The sequence below is a fragment of the Apostichopus japonicus genome, chromosome 20 (genome assembly GCF_037975245.1).
Source record: "Apostichopus japonicus isolate 1M-3 chromosome 20, ASM3797524v1, whole genome shotgun sequence".
Taxonomy (NCBI): Eukaryota; Metazoa; Echinodermata; class Holothuroidea; order Aspidochirotida; family Stichopodidae; genus Apostichopus; species Apostichopus japonicus.
In genome coordinates this window covers 1243803-1261543 of record NC_092580.1, presented here as the reverse complement: position 1 = coordinate 1261543, position 17741 = coordinate 1243803, and the positions used below count along the sequence as shown (strand labels likewise).

At 38.3% G+C, this 17741-nt stretch overlaps 1 protein-coding gene across 6 annotated transcripts in view; it reads left to right on the top strand.

Moving 5' to 3' along the window:
* Positions 1 to 1262: 1262 nt before the first annotated feature.
* LOC139961004 (gamma-adducin-like) overlaps positions 1263 to 17741 on the top strand; it is a 214734-nt gene continuing 198255 nt past the window's right edge. The window contains exons 1-4 of one of the 6 annotated variants that reach the window (XR_011790682.1): positions 1263 to 2104; positions 4586 to 4689; positions 4934 to 5128; positions 6312 to 6462. The gene's annotated coding sequence lies outside the window, so the exon portion shown is untranslated. The other 5 variants (XR_011790684.1, XR_011790681.1, XR_011790680.1 and 2 more) reach the window with 5 other exon arrangements.

Below are 17741 nucleotides of genomic sequence, written 5' to 3'. Positions count from 1 at the left end.
AAATTATTCAAACAAAACGGGAAAACATATTCTTAGTAGCCCTGGGCGCATTCTAAATACGGGGTACACACATCCCGAACAACCCAGGGCGTAACAATAGTACAGTATTCAAATGGTAGCCTTTACTGTAGAGTTGTTAACTCTATTGTTCACTCTGATAGTTGAGTATAATTAAGTTACATAATATATGCTGCAAGACACTTGGGGCGATATTTTATGAAGGAAGTACGTTCCTTTGTAGCTACTTGTTCTGTTTGCTATATGATCTAACTGTTAACAATGAATTATTTGACAACCTGTAGGCTTTATTTTCACACTCAAATGAGTACTTATTAATGATTACCCACATTGTTGATTATTATAGATGTGATTGAACACACAATATCACAACCTAATTAAAAGGCTTGTATTAGTATACATCTCTCTCCAGAGGCTCCAGTTCACTGTACTTTGATCAAGGGATGTCATTTTCTTATCATGTTTTCAGTTTTAGTACTTTTATCTTTTATGTTACTGTTTAATTATCATTCAATTATGGTGTGTATGTATGCTGTTGATAAATAAAAAGGATTCCAGCTTCCACGGAGTGGTAAAATAAATGGCTGTCCTTTGAGTTTCTTATAAAGCAAAGATTTATATCAGAGCTGTAACATTATGTAAATGTGGTTTTCTGTTTCTTAATCGATCTTGGTGTCCAATTGCACTACACATCCAACAAATGCAGATACCCCCTCCAACCATACCAAAGATAAGAATGGGGTTACACGGCCCTTGTAATAATAATAATGAGCAGTTATTTTTACAAAGCTTAACCAAACACAAATGTGGGAGAAGCCCGCGCACAGGCGTATGGATCACAACTTACACTACGGGTGGCTTCCAATTCAACATTTTATATAAAATTTAGAAACTCATTTCAGATGGGAAAACTGTAGACTGCTCTTGGATGATAAACCCACCTTACATAGAACCTCCTGATTGCCAAACCTCATTGCTTCAAATGCCATTGCCTGTATCCACTCGATCACAGCACCAGTGGTTCATCCTAGATGAAACCTAGCTGGCAGAGGGAGGGGGGGGGGCACCTAAGATACAGTTACAGCAACTGAAGTAGATATAACTTTTGATTCTATTAAAATTTAGCAAACCTCTCCTTTACCCAACCTCTACTTCAAGACATGCATAAGGAACAGATGCTCTAGAACTCTGCACAAAAAGGTAAGACTGTACTTTAATTAAGAACAAAACCTCTACATGGATCAGAGAAACAGTGAATTTCATTTAATACCTTCATTTATATTGGGGAATGGGTTAAAAATTCAGACAGTTTATCTAAAAAATCTCAAATGTGACATTTTATCACAAAATTCAAGCAGTTTTTGCCAAAATTTGTTGTATCTGAGAATGTTCATGCAGCTAGCTAAACAATTTTAGGTTGACATTTTTATGTCAAGATTCGCCCCAAGAGTCCGGCCCCCTCAAAAAGTGTAAATTATTATCTTTAGAATGTCTGTCCCATGGATACGCCAGACCTACACCCTCGCCCCCCCCCCGGGTTGATCATGACAGTACGCCTACTGTCCCGCCTAGGCCTAATGCCAGACCAACCCATTCGAGTAATGATATATTGGTCATTAAAACAACTTTTGTGACGAGATTCGCAGCGAACTCAATAAATTATCTTGACCATGCAACATGTTTAATGACCTTAGGCCTATGTTATGAGAACATTTGAATTGTTTCGTTGTAAATGTAATGATTTCAAATGGATATGCATCTAGCATGTCATTGCTAGTTTATTTTTTTTCAATTAATACGTTGATATATTATGCGGTGTTTGTCCCACATGGCTTGCCATAGACGCACACGGTCGTGGTCAAAGGTTAAGCAACGGAGCGCGAATTATGATCTGTATATAAAGCTCACGAAAGGTTACACGAGCAGTACGTGCAGTTCGCTTCCTGGCAGCCGTTGGCTAACAATTCATACGTAATTGTAATTTGTAGCCTATTCTGTATGGGGGGGGGGGGGGGTAACTGCCAAAGAATGTGAATGGCAGATATATTCGCCAGCTCGAAGGTTGTGTATTAGTTTTATGGAGCAAGTTAGTACTTCACATTGTTTGAGTCGGCGAGCGTGAGAAATTACGCTAGCCTATCATATAATAGTATAGCTTAGGCCTAACGATAGGCTAGCTCACGTAGGCACTGGCGTCTATACTAGTTGGAATGCTAATCTAGGCCTAATATGATTATTCACTAGACAATTAACGTAAGTAAAGTAGGTCACTTTATATCTTCCGACAAAATACTAGACCTAGCTGGTTGGGCCTAATTACTTTCTGGTTAAGGCTAGTACAGTTAGGCTAGGCCTAACTTAATTAGCCTAGGCCTAAATGTCTTTAAATTCCTACCAGAGTAGCCTACCATAGCCTAGGCTATGCCATCTAGCACTTAACAATAACAGTAACACATCCACAAGAAACTAACTCGCAGCCGGACAAATTAGCTTAGGATGAAAGCTCTCTTTCCTTTTTTTTTTTCCATCATGACAGGCAAGTCCGTTGGTTTCTTCTCCAACTTCCAAGAATAAAAACAATAGTTTCCTCCCTGAAATTATTTTTAGGGGTTGAAACCAATGTTTTTCAGGGGAGGAAAGAAAGACGGCTTGGCTGTGGAAAGAATTAATTTAGGTAGTGAAGCAACTGCATGTAGTAAATGTGTCTTGTGATTTAGGAGAGTTTGGTGAAAGAAAGGAACATATTTCAAGAGACACTTGTACCTGTAGTAATTGAAGAAACTGGTAAATAGGAAAACAAGGAGAGGAACCAAGGAGGGCATACCTATAGGCTAAATTTTCTATGTTATTTCATTCCCACAATGAATGCCATTACAAGCAAACGACCCATTACCACTATGAATTCCACGCATGTATATTACCCCATGTTCGCATACAATCCTATGCAAACAATCCGGCCTATTCACAAACACTTTTTTATCTTCCAATCACTGAACAGTTACACAAGGAAGATACCTGGTCACATTTTCTATTTTCATACTATCACAACTTTCTTAAGCTTACTCTACAAGAATATGCAGTCAGAGCCTACAGAACAACAGTCTCCTCCCTTGAAAATAGTATGTTAGTTTCCTTAACCGTGTTATTTTTCACCCTTAACTTTACCTTTCTCCCTTTAAATCTTTTCTTACAGTTATTCCACTTACAACATCTATTCTTTCCACATAGCCTAGCCAATATGCCTCCCATGAAAAACCTTAGTTAACTCCCCTGAAAATGTTAATGTAAGTTGTTCAACTTTTAAGTGGGAGGAAAATAACGTTGTTAGGGGAGGGAACAGATGGCCCCAGGCTAGGCCTACCACCAAATGAAAATGGGAAACCTAGGCTAGCCTACCAAAGCGAAGGCTAGATAGAGATGAGGACTAACTAGCCTATCCTAGGCTTCTTATACAAGCAACAGTACTTTGTAAAATGAAATTCTCAAGCAATTAGGCCTAGCTCTGTGGTCAAATTGATGTTAGTGATGGTTCAAGTATGGAGAAAACTCTCCATGAAAGCTGATGTTACCTAGCATAGGCAACTAAATTGATATACATGTATTAATTTGATCAACTAGCATAATTTTGACCTGAAGCTAGGCTTAACAGTATTGGTCCAACTCTTGGCATATCTTTATCAGATCATAGCCTTCTTTGATGCCTAAGGCATGATTTTATGGTCTGCAGAACTGTTTCACTGAAACTTTGATTATTATTAAACCGAATTCAAACTTTGCTAAGTCGACCTCTCATTGTTGAGTAATTGTCTTTGATTTGGTTTTCAATTTGAAAACATTGATTGAAAGCTGTGAGGAACACAACTCATGGTAAACACATATTAAGAGTATTGAGAGATAAGTACAATATATAGTATCTCTGTCCTTGTTGATATAGAATATTATTACACAGGTGCTAGAAGTCATGGAAGCACATGATGGTTTACCATGAATATACTAATATGTTGTTGGTACTTGTGTGTTGGCTGAAAAGCCAGTTTTCATCTTTGCTAAGTGTACTTGTTTTAGCTTAAGTGTCGGTCCTTATTTCACTTGTCAAGTTTCTCGTTTCAAGAATGATGTTTATTTCAGACATTTTTCAATTTTCCAGTTCCTCATGAATGTGCTTGCTAAGTTTGTTTAAACTAGTACATGCTCTCCAAATTGTTTGACTGATGAAATGTTCTCAAATTGTGTTGAATTCATTCCTTTCAATCAGCTTGACCATTATAGTGAACAATATACATCAAAGGAAGTTTTGGCATTTTACGAAGTACTCCATAGGTTTGATAGCAATGTCTAGTAAGGTTCATTAAAGAGTCATATTGCAAGTATTAAAAATAAACAGGCACTTAGTAACAAATAGAGGTACAGTTTATTCATGTTTGTAAACATTCATCAAAAAAGGTATCTGCATATGCAAACAGAAAGATGATCTTATGTAAAACTACTTTAAAAAAAATACTTAAATTTATGTCACACCAAAGGTATATATATACTGTACATATTGCTTTGATATTTGTCTTTACAGCATTGCATTGGCCACACTGATTCACAAGGAGACTCCATGAACTGTGACTGTAACATCCTGCTGGAGGTCTGAGACATTGAAGATTCTGTAATGCTTCCGTTTGGGTATGCAGTTTACTATAGTAACACAGAAATATTTAAGCTCTGGTATTTGTTTCGTTTATTTCTGCCATTAAACCACAATCATATACATTTGTTTATATATTGTTATATCAATGAGGCAGCAGTCAGGGTTGTTTAGGTAGTCAGGGGGAGGGAAGGGAGGGAGTGTATAAAAATGAGTCTAGTTGCAATGTCTATCTGCTTTCCAATATATGAAATCTTCTTATCTTTTACAATACTGTCTCAGGTGAAAGAAGAAGATGAAGAAAATTGAAGGAAAATTGTGAGTCTTGGATGTCTGTAATGAAGCTGGATCAGGTTTAGAACAAGTGGTTGAAAGATCATAAACTCCACCAAATACGAGAAGATCCTTCAAGCCTGTCCTCTACAGAGAGATCTGGAAGTGTTATCTGGAGGTGATTTAATAGAAATTGGAGAAAAAGTAAGATTCAAGGAAAACATCAGTGTGAGCCAGTATCATGAACATCAGTCTTGTCCTCTCAACAGTTGATTGTTGTCAAGATCATTTCTAAATGTAAGAGACACGGTGCCTTAGCCTGTTGGAACCAGTCGGTATTTGGTGTGGTCTGTTTTTGTGCTAAATGTACGAGACACGGTGCCTTAGCCTATTGAAAATAGTCGGTAATTGGTGTGGTGTGTTTTTGTGCTAATTGAATGAGACACGGTGCCTTAGGCTGTTGGAATAATTTGGTGTGGTCAGTTTTTGTGCTAAAGGTACGAGACACGGTGCCTTAGCCTGTTGGAACCAGTTGGTATTTGGTGTGGTCAGTTTTTGTGCTAAAGGTACGAGACACGGTGCCTTAGCCTGTTGGAACCAGTGGGTATTTGGTGTGTTCTTGTTTTTGTGCTAAATGTATGAGACATGGTGCCTTAGCCAGTTGGAACCAGTTGGTATTTGATGTTGTTTTTTGTGTGCTAAACTACTATTCTTACAGAAAGGCTGAACAAGTTCCATGATATAGTTTGAACAGAGTGACACATTCCACTCATTCCAAGCAACCATGACAACATCAAAATGAACCTAATTGGTTTCTTAGTTTATTGGCATGAGATGTAGTCTGTTTTTGTGCTAAATTATTGAGACATGGTGCCTTAGTTTATTGGTATTAGTTTTTAATTAGAAATGTAGGAGACATTTTTGTGCTAAATGTATAAGACCTCAGCCTTAGCCTATTGGAACCAGTCAGTAATTGGTGTGGTGTGTTTGTATTAAATTGATAAGTTCTGCCTTAGTTTATTGATATGAGTTGCTAATTAGTGTGGTCTGTTTTGTGCTAAATTAATGAAACCTGTTGCCTTAGTTTGTTGGAATGAATTTGTAATAAGTATTTTTGTTGTCTAAAATTAATAAGACATTGTACCTAGTTTGATGGAACGAGTTGGTATTTAGTGAGGTCTTTTTTGAGAGTTGTTCAAACCAGTGTCCAATAACTTTGATCTGACCATAAAATTTCATTTCTTTCACAAATTGCCCCTCTAGAAGAGTATACATGTTTTGTCTCACGGCTGACAGTTTGGTTGTTAACAGGGTTTGACTTTTTTACTTTTGCTGTTACTTTGAAGAAAAATGACTAATTTGTTTTGTATTCCTCTCCTTTCATCAGAGATCTCTGGCCTATGTTGCTCAACAAGCTTGGATCCAAAATGATACCGTGAGAGGAAACGTTCTGTTTGGTAAAGATCTCAACTCCACCAAATACGAGAAGATCCTTCAAGCTTGTCCTCTACAGAGAGATCTGGAAGTGCTATCTGGAGGTGATTTAACAGAAATTGGAGAAAAATTAAGTTTCAAGGGAAACATCATTGTAAGCCAGTATCATGAACATCAGTCTTGTCCTCTCAACAGTTGCTTGTAAAGATCAGTGCTAAATGTTCGAGACATGGTGCCTTAGCCTGTTGGAACCAGTCGGTACTTTGGTGTGGTCTGTTTCGTGATAAATTAAAGAGACATTGTGCCTTAGTTTGGTGGAATGAGTAGCTAATTAGTGTGGTCTATTTGCGCTAAATTGAAGAGGAGTACTGTGATAATTTGTTGGTAGTTAGTGTGGTGTGTTTGTATTAAATTTATAAGTTTTGCCTTAGTTTATTGATATGATTTGCTAACTAGTGTGGTCTGTTTTGTGCTAAATTAATGAGACCCGGTGCCTTAGTTTGTTGGAATCATTTTGTAATTAATAATTTGGTTGTCTTAAATTGATGATTGTTGCCTTAGATTGTTGGAAAGAGTTGCCAATTAGTGTGGTCTGGGTTGTGGTAAATTAAAAAGACAGTTGATTGTTGTCAAGATCAGAAAACTCAAAGATGACTCAAGAAAACTCATTTGAAGGAAAAACACCAGCTAAGCTGGAAAGCTGCAATATACAGTCAAGGTTAGTCATAAGAAAGAAAGGTTCATAAAAATACATATTTAATTATGTTTCCACCAGTAAAGTTTCAATCACAGTCTAAACTTTGTTGGAATTAGTTGCTAATTAGTTTTTTATGTTTTGTGCTAAATGTACGAGACTTACTTTGAAGAAAACTGGCTATTTCTTGTGCATTCCTCTCCTTTCCTTAGGGTTCTGTGGACTATATTGATCAACAGTTAGCTTTTTGACATAGCGCCACCCCATAATCCTTCACTCTATGACTTACCCGCCATTTACAAAACGTACGCCTCCTTGGATACCAACACAACGCCGCAGAGTACACTTTCGATTCATAGTGTGTCTCTTCAAAAGGAGTTCCTATTCTTTCCGTCCGCCGTCTTAGGCTGGAGACTAATTCTTTCTAGTAAGTAAAGTTTATGATCAATTTCATTGTATAAAAGCCATTTAAAACCCGTAGGGAGGGGCTGTTTTGCCAATATGACAACCCCTTACCCACCTATAACCGCCCCCTTAGTCGAAAACCTGAACCTCTCTGATTTTGACATAGACATTAATGACTGGATCCCTGTACAAAAATAGCAGAAAAAGACAACGTCCAATATACGTTGAAATAAACCCATCTCCAAACTCCAAACCAACCACCAAAAAGTCCGCTCAAACAATCATTGTATCAGGAATCTTACCAGAACTATCAAAAAACCCAATAAACACTTGCTAAACTAATCAATGAAGAAAAACCAAATGCCATGATCTCAAATATAAACCGTCTTTGTAGTAACGACATCCTAATCACCCCCATGACCCTAAAACTGCAAATATCCTCCTGAAACCATGGAATCAAAAGACTTAACTAGGCAACCCCAAACCAAGAATCCCAAAAAAAGTATGACAAAGAAACTTCTCCGTAGTAGCCTGTGGCATAAACCCTGAAATTCAAATCAAAGATATTGAACAAGAACTCAAAGACCAAGAATACACCCCAGTACAAGCTAAAAGACTCATTAGTCATGCCACAAACAATACAGCTTGGAAAGTAAAAATGACGTTTGAAGAACAAGAGCCTCAACAATCCCTAATCAAACAAGGTTTCTACTTAGGATACTCTAAACACAAAACAGAAGAATACCACGAACCCCCCCAAATCACTCAATGTTTCAAATGTCAACTCTTTGGACACACCCCCCATACTTGCAAAAATCAAACCAGATGTCTCAGATGTGGCAAAAACCACAGAGTTAAAGACTGTCCCAAACCAAAAGAAAACCCAAAATGTGCCAATTGCTCAGGGACTCATGTCGCCCTTTACAAAGGATGCCCAAAATTTAAAGAAGCTAAAACTGAAGCTAATAACAAACAACAAGAACAAAGAACCTACGCGAATGTAACCAATTTTACCCCTAAAATTGAAATAACGAATAAAATCGTCACTGAAAAAAAACTTAATATCGCAACCTTTGTAATTGAATTAGTACAATACACCTTCCAAACAGCCAACATTAATATTAAATCTGACGACCTTGCCAGTTACGCCACCGTGTTAGCACTAAAACACCTAAACTTAAATATCCCAAGAACTGTAATTATGGAACGTCTCCACCATCCTTCAATATTTAGCCCTCCTCAATCACCTACATGACAAGCACACTCCCTCCTTCGGTCAAGTTCCTCCACCTAAATATCAACAGTATCCTTCCAAAATTAAGCCTCCTACTTAGTATATTCGCCAACCACTCCCCGGATATCATTTCTTTAAACTAAACTAAATACAAATTCCCACCTTAGCATCCCTGGTTACCAAACTTTCAGACACGATATCTCTCGATATATGGTTTGAGTACTTATTGCTGAAAAAAACAACCTCAAAGCCACCCTCCTCCCAAACAAACCCAAACAATTGAAATTGTACTCGAAAGAGACAATAAACCTCTCCACATTATTAGCTATTATAGTCCCCAAATGAGCCCATATCCACAATCAAAAACAGTTCTAATAAAAATACAATACTACTAGGAGATTTAAATGCCCACCACATCATTTTTGGTAGCACCAAAATATCTGAAAAAAGCATATCCCTCTTAGAAATATGTGATAAACACAACTTAACAATAATTAACCAAAATACCAAAACTAGGATAAACCCAATAAACAATAATACTGAACTACTTGACTACGCCATAACCTCAAACCACCTTGCAACTAAAACTCATTCGATTCAAATCCTAGAAGATGACCTAATCAGTGACCATTTTCCACTCCTTTTTGAGCTAGACATAAACCTCAGTCGCATCCAAAATAACGAATTAACGTATAATTACAATAAAGCAGACTGGACATCATTTAAAAAGGGATCATAACAAACAACACTATTGCCAATTACCACAACAACAAGCTAAATTACATCGGCATATATTGTGACAGCATTGCCCAACATATCTTTAATACCTTCAAAAAACACTGCCCCTTAAAAACAAAACAGAAATCCAAAACTAAATAGGAATATTCTTACACCAAATAAATCAGACGTCGACTACATAGAACCTATATGATCTCCCCAGATCCAACTCTAAAAACCTAAATTAACCAACTTGAAAAACAAATAAATAGACAAATATCGGCGGTCGACCAAAACCGAGTCCAAAACAAATGCGATTCAATCATTAATGACAAAAACCCAAAACACTTTTGGAAAAATTAAAGAAATATCGAAAACCCATTACAACCCAAACACAGGTAATACAGACGAATGCCTTAGAGATAAAGTAGGTAACCTCATCACAAAAACTTAAGACCAAATAAAGCTTAGTGAATCATACTTGAAAACTATATTCAATATCTTAGATGGCCCTCCATACGATAACAGATTCCAACACAAAATAAACCGTACAATTATCTGTAATGCAACCAGCTTTATCCCCAACTTCTAAGGATGTCTCAACAAAAACATCCCTCTACTCAAAGAAATAGATATAAATGATTGGTATAGTGCCACTGAATATGCAAAAATGCCTCCTCCCCTGGTCTTGACAACATAAATGACCTAATGCTAAAAGATTCCCCTCCGTGGGCCTCCGATATTCATTAACTCTCATATTTTCCCATTATTTAACAAACTCCTTAGACTGGGTCATTTCCCAACCCTGTGGACATCCGCCAAAATGATTTTAATACCGAAACTAAGTAAAGACACACCAAAATTCAAAACTATCAACCAATTAGTCTCCTACCAGCCTTAGGTAAGATTTTCGAAAGAATTATAGATAACCACACCAGAAACCACCTTGAGCAAATTAATCACTTTGCCCGTATCAATCAGGCTAATTCCGGGCACACAAATCTACAATAAACCAAACTTTCCACCTTTCCAAAGAAATTCGCATCGGCTTCATAAAAAAACATGATACCACTGCCCTCTTCCTTGATGCCAAAAAGGAGTTCGACAAAACTTGGCACAACGGCATAAGAATTTAACTACTTAACTTTAATCTCCCCTCCAATTACACCAGACTTCTTTCCTCTTTCCTTAGTGAGCGCAATGCCAAAATATGCTACAAAAACCAACAATCAAAACCTTTTCTACTTGGTGCAGGGACTCCACAGGGCGCTGTTTTCAGCCCCCTCCCCTGCACCCTATATGTTAATGATTTGAACATCCCCCCTCTATCTAAATGCAGCTATAGTCAGTACACTGACGACATAGCCATTTGGAGCACCAGTAAAAATATCTATATGACGGAACTAAATATTAAAAGAGCAATTACACATCTCGAAAAGTGGTGCTCGATGTGGAGAACAAAAATATATCCCTCAATATCTAACCTAGCCAATTTCTCCATAATAAACTCAAAATACCATAACCATATTGCCAAAATGAATCTTTTCAACACCTCAATCACTGCTACTCCTAATGCAACCTTCCTTGGTACCACTTTCGATAGCAAATTATCGTTTAATCTACTTTGTAACAGAACTGCAGGACGCTGCTGGTTCCAACTTAAATCCATTCAAATCCTCTCACACAAATATAACTTCCCTCCGAAAACCATTATCCAAATCTATAAATCCAAAGTAAAAATGATTCTCAGTTACGGGAGCATCTCCCTGCTTACCATCTCTAATCCCAATAAACAAATTTTAAACAGAATCCACACCACAGCTTATCGACTCGCACTCAAAATCCCTACCTATATTGCTACTTTGTACGTTCTCCGTGCAGGAAACACAAAATCTACTTTCACCCGACTTGAAGAATTCAACACCAAGTTATACAAAAACAACCTCGAGAACGACCCTTTGATTGAAGACCTCCCCCTGAAATACAAAGTCGCAACAACTCACTACCCCAAAACCAAACCCTTTCTGTATTCACAATTGTTACTACTTAAAGTCTCATTCCATTAAAAAAATCCTTTCCTAAATGGTTCTAGGCCCAAGTATACTTATATATACAGATTATATTGTTACCAAACAATAGAAACCACAACCACTCCCTACCCAAACAATAGAAACCACTCCGTCTCCACAATTCTCAGTACTTAAAAAATTCCTCTCCTTTAGAAATCCCTCCCTAAGTGACTCTTTGACTCTGACCTCGGGTATGATTATGGCTATCCTGTCCAATATAAATATATAAGACTTCATTTACCAGCAATTCCCTGACTGAACATAGACAACCTTTCCAAGAAAAAAAAAAAAAAATGTCTATTCTATAAAAACAAACTTATTATCCCCCGTAGGACCTCTCGCCAGGTCGACCAGGGGTTAAACTCCTTTTGATTTGATATCAACAACAACAAAGACAAAACTTTTACTCAAATTAAAAAAAAAAGGTAACTAATTTCATTTATTTCATTTCATTTATTGATTTTTGTTCTATTTTAACATCAGTATGACATAAGTATGACATATGACATAGAAGGAGATAAGAAACAAAACTTGTGAAAGGAAGTGTATTAAAAAACCCTATAGGGCTTGTCGGGTAGTGACACTCCCTAAAAACTCCCTAAACTCTAAACTCCCTAAAGACATCATGATTAGATTTTGGTTTCATTTAATCAATAGGTAGAGGAATTGGACACTCTTGCGCAAGATATCAACGACTTGAAGTACTCTGCTCAGGCGGCCTCCCATTCTAGGTATGTACTTAATAATAATATAATAATAATAATAATAATCAATGTACTGTGTTTGGAAAGAAACTTTTTGCTGCTTTGGATGAAGATTAAGGATTCTTGTTTTTCAAAAGGCAAAATGCAAGATGGACTATATATGAAAGGATGAATACCAAAACTTTAAGAAAAGAAATTGGGTGGGGGGGGAGGGGGAATCAGGCAGAGACCATCATGTTACTACCCTGTTAATTTTGTGTAGGACGCTGGTTAATTTAAAAGGAAGAAATCCTTTAGTACCCTTGAGTTTCTGAAAGGTTTCTTCTTTGGGATAACAGTGGAGAGACATATCGATGTTCTCTTTTGGGTCTGATCGTCAGGAAAATGCAGATTAAACTGCCGTGTCCATTTGGAACCTTGGAATTGAACCCTGCTACTGGAACAAATGTATTCCATCAGAGCATAGACAATGATTCAGAGAAATATGGCCTTTATATTAATAATCTGTTGTTTTCTTTCCCAAATTTTTCTCTTTGGTTAAACAATGAGTGAAAAGATTCATTCGGTTGGAAGCAGCACCGCCCCTTTTCACACCTTTTTTTTTTGGGGGGGGGGGGAAGAGACCTATTAGCCCTTAGGGTCTGAAAATATTACAATAGGATTATTGTGGTGGACAGGACAGACAACAGTTATTTTTGCTTGTAGCTGAATGTATGATGTTCAGGGATCACAAGGAAGTATCAAAAGCCTGATCAAAACTGCCGTCTTTTGTACTATCGAAATTTGTCAGAATAAAGAAATTGAAAGCCAAAATATAAAGAGTTTATCTGGCCTTGTAGACTGCGATTGAACCAGTCTCTGTCATCTACAAATAATAGAAAGTGGGTATCCATTTCTGTTTGTGACAGCAATAACAAAAAATGACTGCAAATTAACAAGTTTTTGTAAACTTTCTCTATTCAGGGATTTGAATCCCAAATTCCACTCGAATATACCCCCCCCCCCCTACTTATGAACTGTCACGTAGCTCAAGGTGACAAACTTACTACAAAGATGAGAATAGGCCTTAGGTGGTTCCTAATTCAATGACATTTCTCACAGTTAATTGAATTGACTTCCCCCACCCTCCAGATTATCCTCACCCATAGAAAATACCCTCCACCCAAGAATACATAAAAAAAAAACCATGGCTTACCAAGAACCTCTCTGCGTTCATTTTTCAGATTCCAATGAACCTTTCATCAGCAAAGGAATGGCGCAACTCGGTCTGAAGGACAATCGACCGCTGGCGGAATGGCTTGACCGGTACAACGCCAACCAGCCGGACCTGGCCGCCAAGCCCAACTTCACCACATTTCCACTGGACTTTAAGCCGTCACCGTGCAAACCGCTCTTCTTTGACATAGCTCTGAACCATATAGAGTTACCCTCCTTGGATGAGAAACTGGAACAGAATAAATCGTCCCCGCAGGGGGGTCTGGGTGGGTTCCTGCGTGGATGGTGGAGCGGGGGTGAAAAGTAACTCTCGATTTGCCACGATGTCGGAAAAAGGATTTCGGAAAAAGGTCTTTTGTATACATAAGCCGGTAGTATTTGGGAGGTCTCTCACTCTTCTCCTGCATGTGCTATAATCATCTTTTATTTAAGTTTTATTTGATTTTATTTGTTTTTTAGTATAGAAAACTACACCTTGTTGCAATGCAAACACCTCTGTGTTTGCATTGCAGCAAAGGAAGGCCAAAAAGAATAACACTCCCTTTTTAACCTGGCTTGGCAAACAAAATTTGAAGAATATTCAAAATGGGAATTGGAATTTTATATATTTTGGATTTGGTGTTTGTGTGTTTATCTTGTTTATCTTGTTTAGAGAAAAAGAAGAAAAAAACAGCATCTTTATTTGATGGGGCTTTAAAGTTTTAAAAATGGGTTTCGGTTGTTGATTTCTTGGTCTACAAACATTGTGGTGCTTGACTGACTGACACTTTATGGGGGCATGATAAGGTGACTGAATTTAATATTGGCAGGAGTTATGGATGGTAGTTGGAAGGACCAGGGGTGGGGTGGGGGGTGGTGAGGCGAAGGATAGAGAAGGAGAAATGAAAGTGAAGAGGGAGAATCTTTGAATTGAATTTTCAGTTTGCAGTAGCACAGGTTTGCTGCATGATAAGGCTATATTTAAAGAAACTTTCAATAATGCACTCTTCGTGTATATAATTTGGGGTGTGGTAGTCGGAGCCGGGGGGGGGGGGTGATTGTGACAGCAATGAAAGGGAGCAACCTTTCCACATATATGTTGTTTGTGCTATGGTAGTAACGTTTCCTTTTTCAAACTGGAGGGCAAAAAATGTAAAAATTGAGTTATCTAAAATTAATTCAAAATCAGGTTTAGTTAATAAATGAAAGTTAAAGACAATTTTATTGATGGTAGCAGGGGCGCCATGGTATTGTAAACTGAATCAGCAATCAGCCATGGAAGGCCAACTCCTTTTTGTTGGGAACTTGTCGTCAAGCAAACCTATGGATTCAAGCCCTATCTGGCTAAAGTAAGATGGGGTTATTATTTTTATCTAGGAGAAATCAATTCTTTTTCCCCTCATGTTGAAATGGTCTTCCAAATGTTTAAAAAAAAATGTCCAAAAAGAATGTACTGGTGTGAATTGGATAGCCACCTGGTGTGAAGTAAAAAGGCCATAGGCTTATCCCATATGTACATGTGACTGCTTAGTATCATTAAATAACTGCCCTCCAGGCTGATATTATAAATAATAGAAACATTATAGAAACTGTCTGTTGTCACCCAACCATCTCAATAGTAGATGCAGGTATCACTAAGAATGTTTATGAAATATGTATTGCATGTTTTGATTAGTATTTGCATAATAATTTGATGAGGGATAACCTGTTTCTGGACAGGTAGTCGAAGGGTATTAACTGTGGTGGGAGGGATGAAGGTATATCCTGTCCATGAACTGATTTGTCATTAAAAAAAAAGTTATTTCAAAGTATCATTCTTTTTTTTCCTTTTTTTCTTCCTTTTACATGAGTATTGTAAAAGGAAAAGCAAAGATTGAGTTTGAGCCAGGGACCTTGAGATGCAAAAGCAAAAGTCTTTACCACTAGACCATTAGGTGGGCCTCTGGTTTCTAAAGCTTTACAAATATTTAAAGATCCTGCTGTTTGGACTTATGTCTTTTTTTGTAAAAACATTTTCTCCACTACTCCCTCACCCCCGATTAGCTAGTCAGGGGGAGGGGTGGCGGCGAACTCACCTTGTCCGCGTTGAACCTTGTCAGGGGGAGGGGTGGCGGCAAACTCCACTTGTCCGCGCCTTTACCTTGTCAGGGGGAGGGGGCGGCGGCCTCACCTTGTCCGCACCCTCACCCCCTCTCATCCTCCCCCTCGCCCCCTCTCATCCTCCCCCCTCTCACCTGTCACCCTCGGTGCTCACCTTGTCCACCTGCCAGGAGGAGGGGGACCGCCCGCCTTCGGGATTCACCTTATCCACTTGTCAGAACTCCTTTTGCGAATACTCACCTGGGGCTTGAACCGATGCAATCCAAACCAATCGCTTACTGAACGATGGAATAACCAATTGCACCATTTCGGTTCCCTCTGGAAAAACTTCGTTTCTTATATTTATACTTCCACTCCCTCCAAAGAACAGAAAAGTAAAAGGCTCTGTCTAGACATTAACCGCAGACATGATGCTCTGTCTGGGAATCGAACCGGAGACATGGAGTTTGTCTGTGTCTCTCCAGTCCAGAGCACTACCAACTGCGCCACTAGAACTGTTGAGAATTAATGCTCGTTTCTAATATTTAAACTTCAAAGTCCAGAATGGAAGAAGGAAAAGAGAAGAAAATCAAAATGCTCTCTCTGGGAATCGAACCTGAGACATGGAGTTTGTCAGTCCAGAGCACTACCAACTGCGCCACTAGAACTGTTGAGAATTAATGCTCGTTTCTAATATTTAAACTTCAAAGTCCAGAATGGAAGAAGGAAAAGAGAAAAAATCAAAATGCTGTGTCTGGGAATCGAACCTGAGACACGGAGTTTGTGAGTCCAGAGCACTACCAACTGCGCCACTAGAACTGTTGAGAATTAATGCTCGTTTCTAATATTTAAACTTCAAAGTCCAGATTTATGACTTATGAAAAAAATAGAAATCATATAAACAAAAAGCCTTTTCCGGTCACTCGGTCAGATAATTACACGAAATAAGTGTATAACAAAGACAAGGGTGTCTTCTACTCCACGTCTAATTTTAATTTCGATTGGTGCTTCAGAGAGGACAAGAGAGGGGCCTTAAAAGAGGGGGTTTTCCAAATTGTGCACTTAAAAAGAACACGTATTTCTATCGGGTCCTTTGAGACCACGTATCTCCTGAACGGAAGCAGATATGGACCTGGGAGTTGCAGATTTGGGCTCCTGAGCATCGGTTACCCCCTGTCACGTCATATGGGCGAAATCGATTTGGGGTCAATTTTTGGCAATTTTTATTTGCGACAAAAATAGGTTTTTTGTCTGAAAAGTTTAAAAAGTACTTCTTTTTGATACCCAATTCCAAAATAAACTTCAGATTCGTAATCAGCGTGTCGCGAACTACCAGAAAAGATACACATTTATCGAATTTGCGACAACAAGTTTTTGCACCTCAAACTTGAAAAAGTAAGACCGAAAAACTTTTACGACGAACAAAGGATTAAAATCTTTTGTTGCCCCTAAAAGTTTTTCCGTTTTCTATTGTTCCTCTGAAAAGTTGCAAACTGAGCGAAATAAAAGGGCGCTCGACGCATCTTGCCAGTGATACGTGATTTCAAAGCAGTCAAATCAAACCTTTGTTTGTCATCTTGAGTTTTATCTTGACATTTATGAATAAATGGGTCAAATTTTGGCATAAATTTTGGAAAAAACTGCTTACGGTTTTTAAAGGTGAAAAAACTTTTTGTCGCAAAGGCGATAAATGTGTATCTTTTCTGGTAGTTCGCGACACGCTGATTACGAATCTGAAGTTTATTTTGGAATTGGGTGCTGTGTGGGGGCGTGCAGGGGAAAAAAATGATTTGTGATTTATGAAAAAAATAGAAATCATATAGACAAAAAGCCTTTCCCGGTCAGATAATTACACGAAATTAGTGTATAACAAAGACAAGGGTGTCTTCTACTCCACGTCTAATTTTAATGTCGATGGGTGTTTCAGAGAGGACAAGAGGGGGCTGAAAAGAGGGGTTTTTCAAAATTGTGCACTTATAAAGAACACGTATTTCTATCGGGTCATTTGCAGTGGCGGAGCTAAGGGAGCGTAGGGGCGCTTTCGAAACTATCTAAGCGGAGCGCCACCACGGGTTTGGCGCGGAGCGTACCGAAAATTTTGAATAAAGATGCTCCTTAGATCGGCGGAAATGACACTTTCCGGGCCTTGCTAATTTGCAGATAAAGGATAAATGTCAATAGGTAGATGAGAGCGCAATAAAAACGTCAATAATAGCATATAAAGTGGTAAAAAGCTAAAAAAGGGCGCCAGCAGTCCATTTGAGTCCGTCAGGGGGGGGGGTATCCG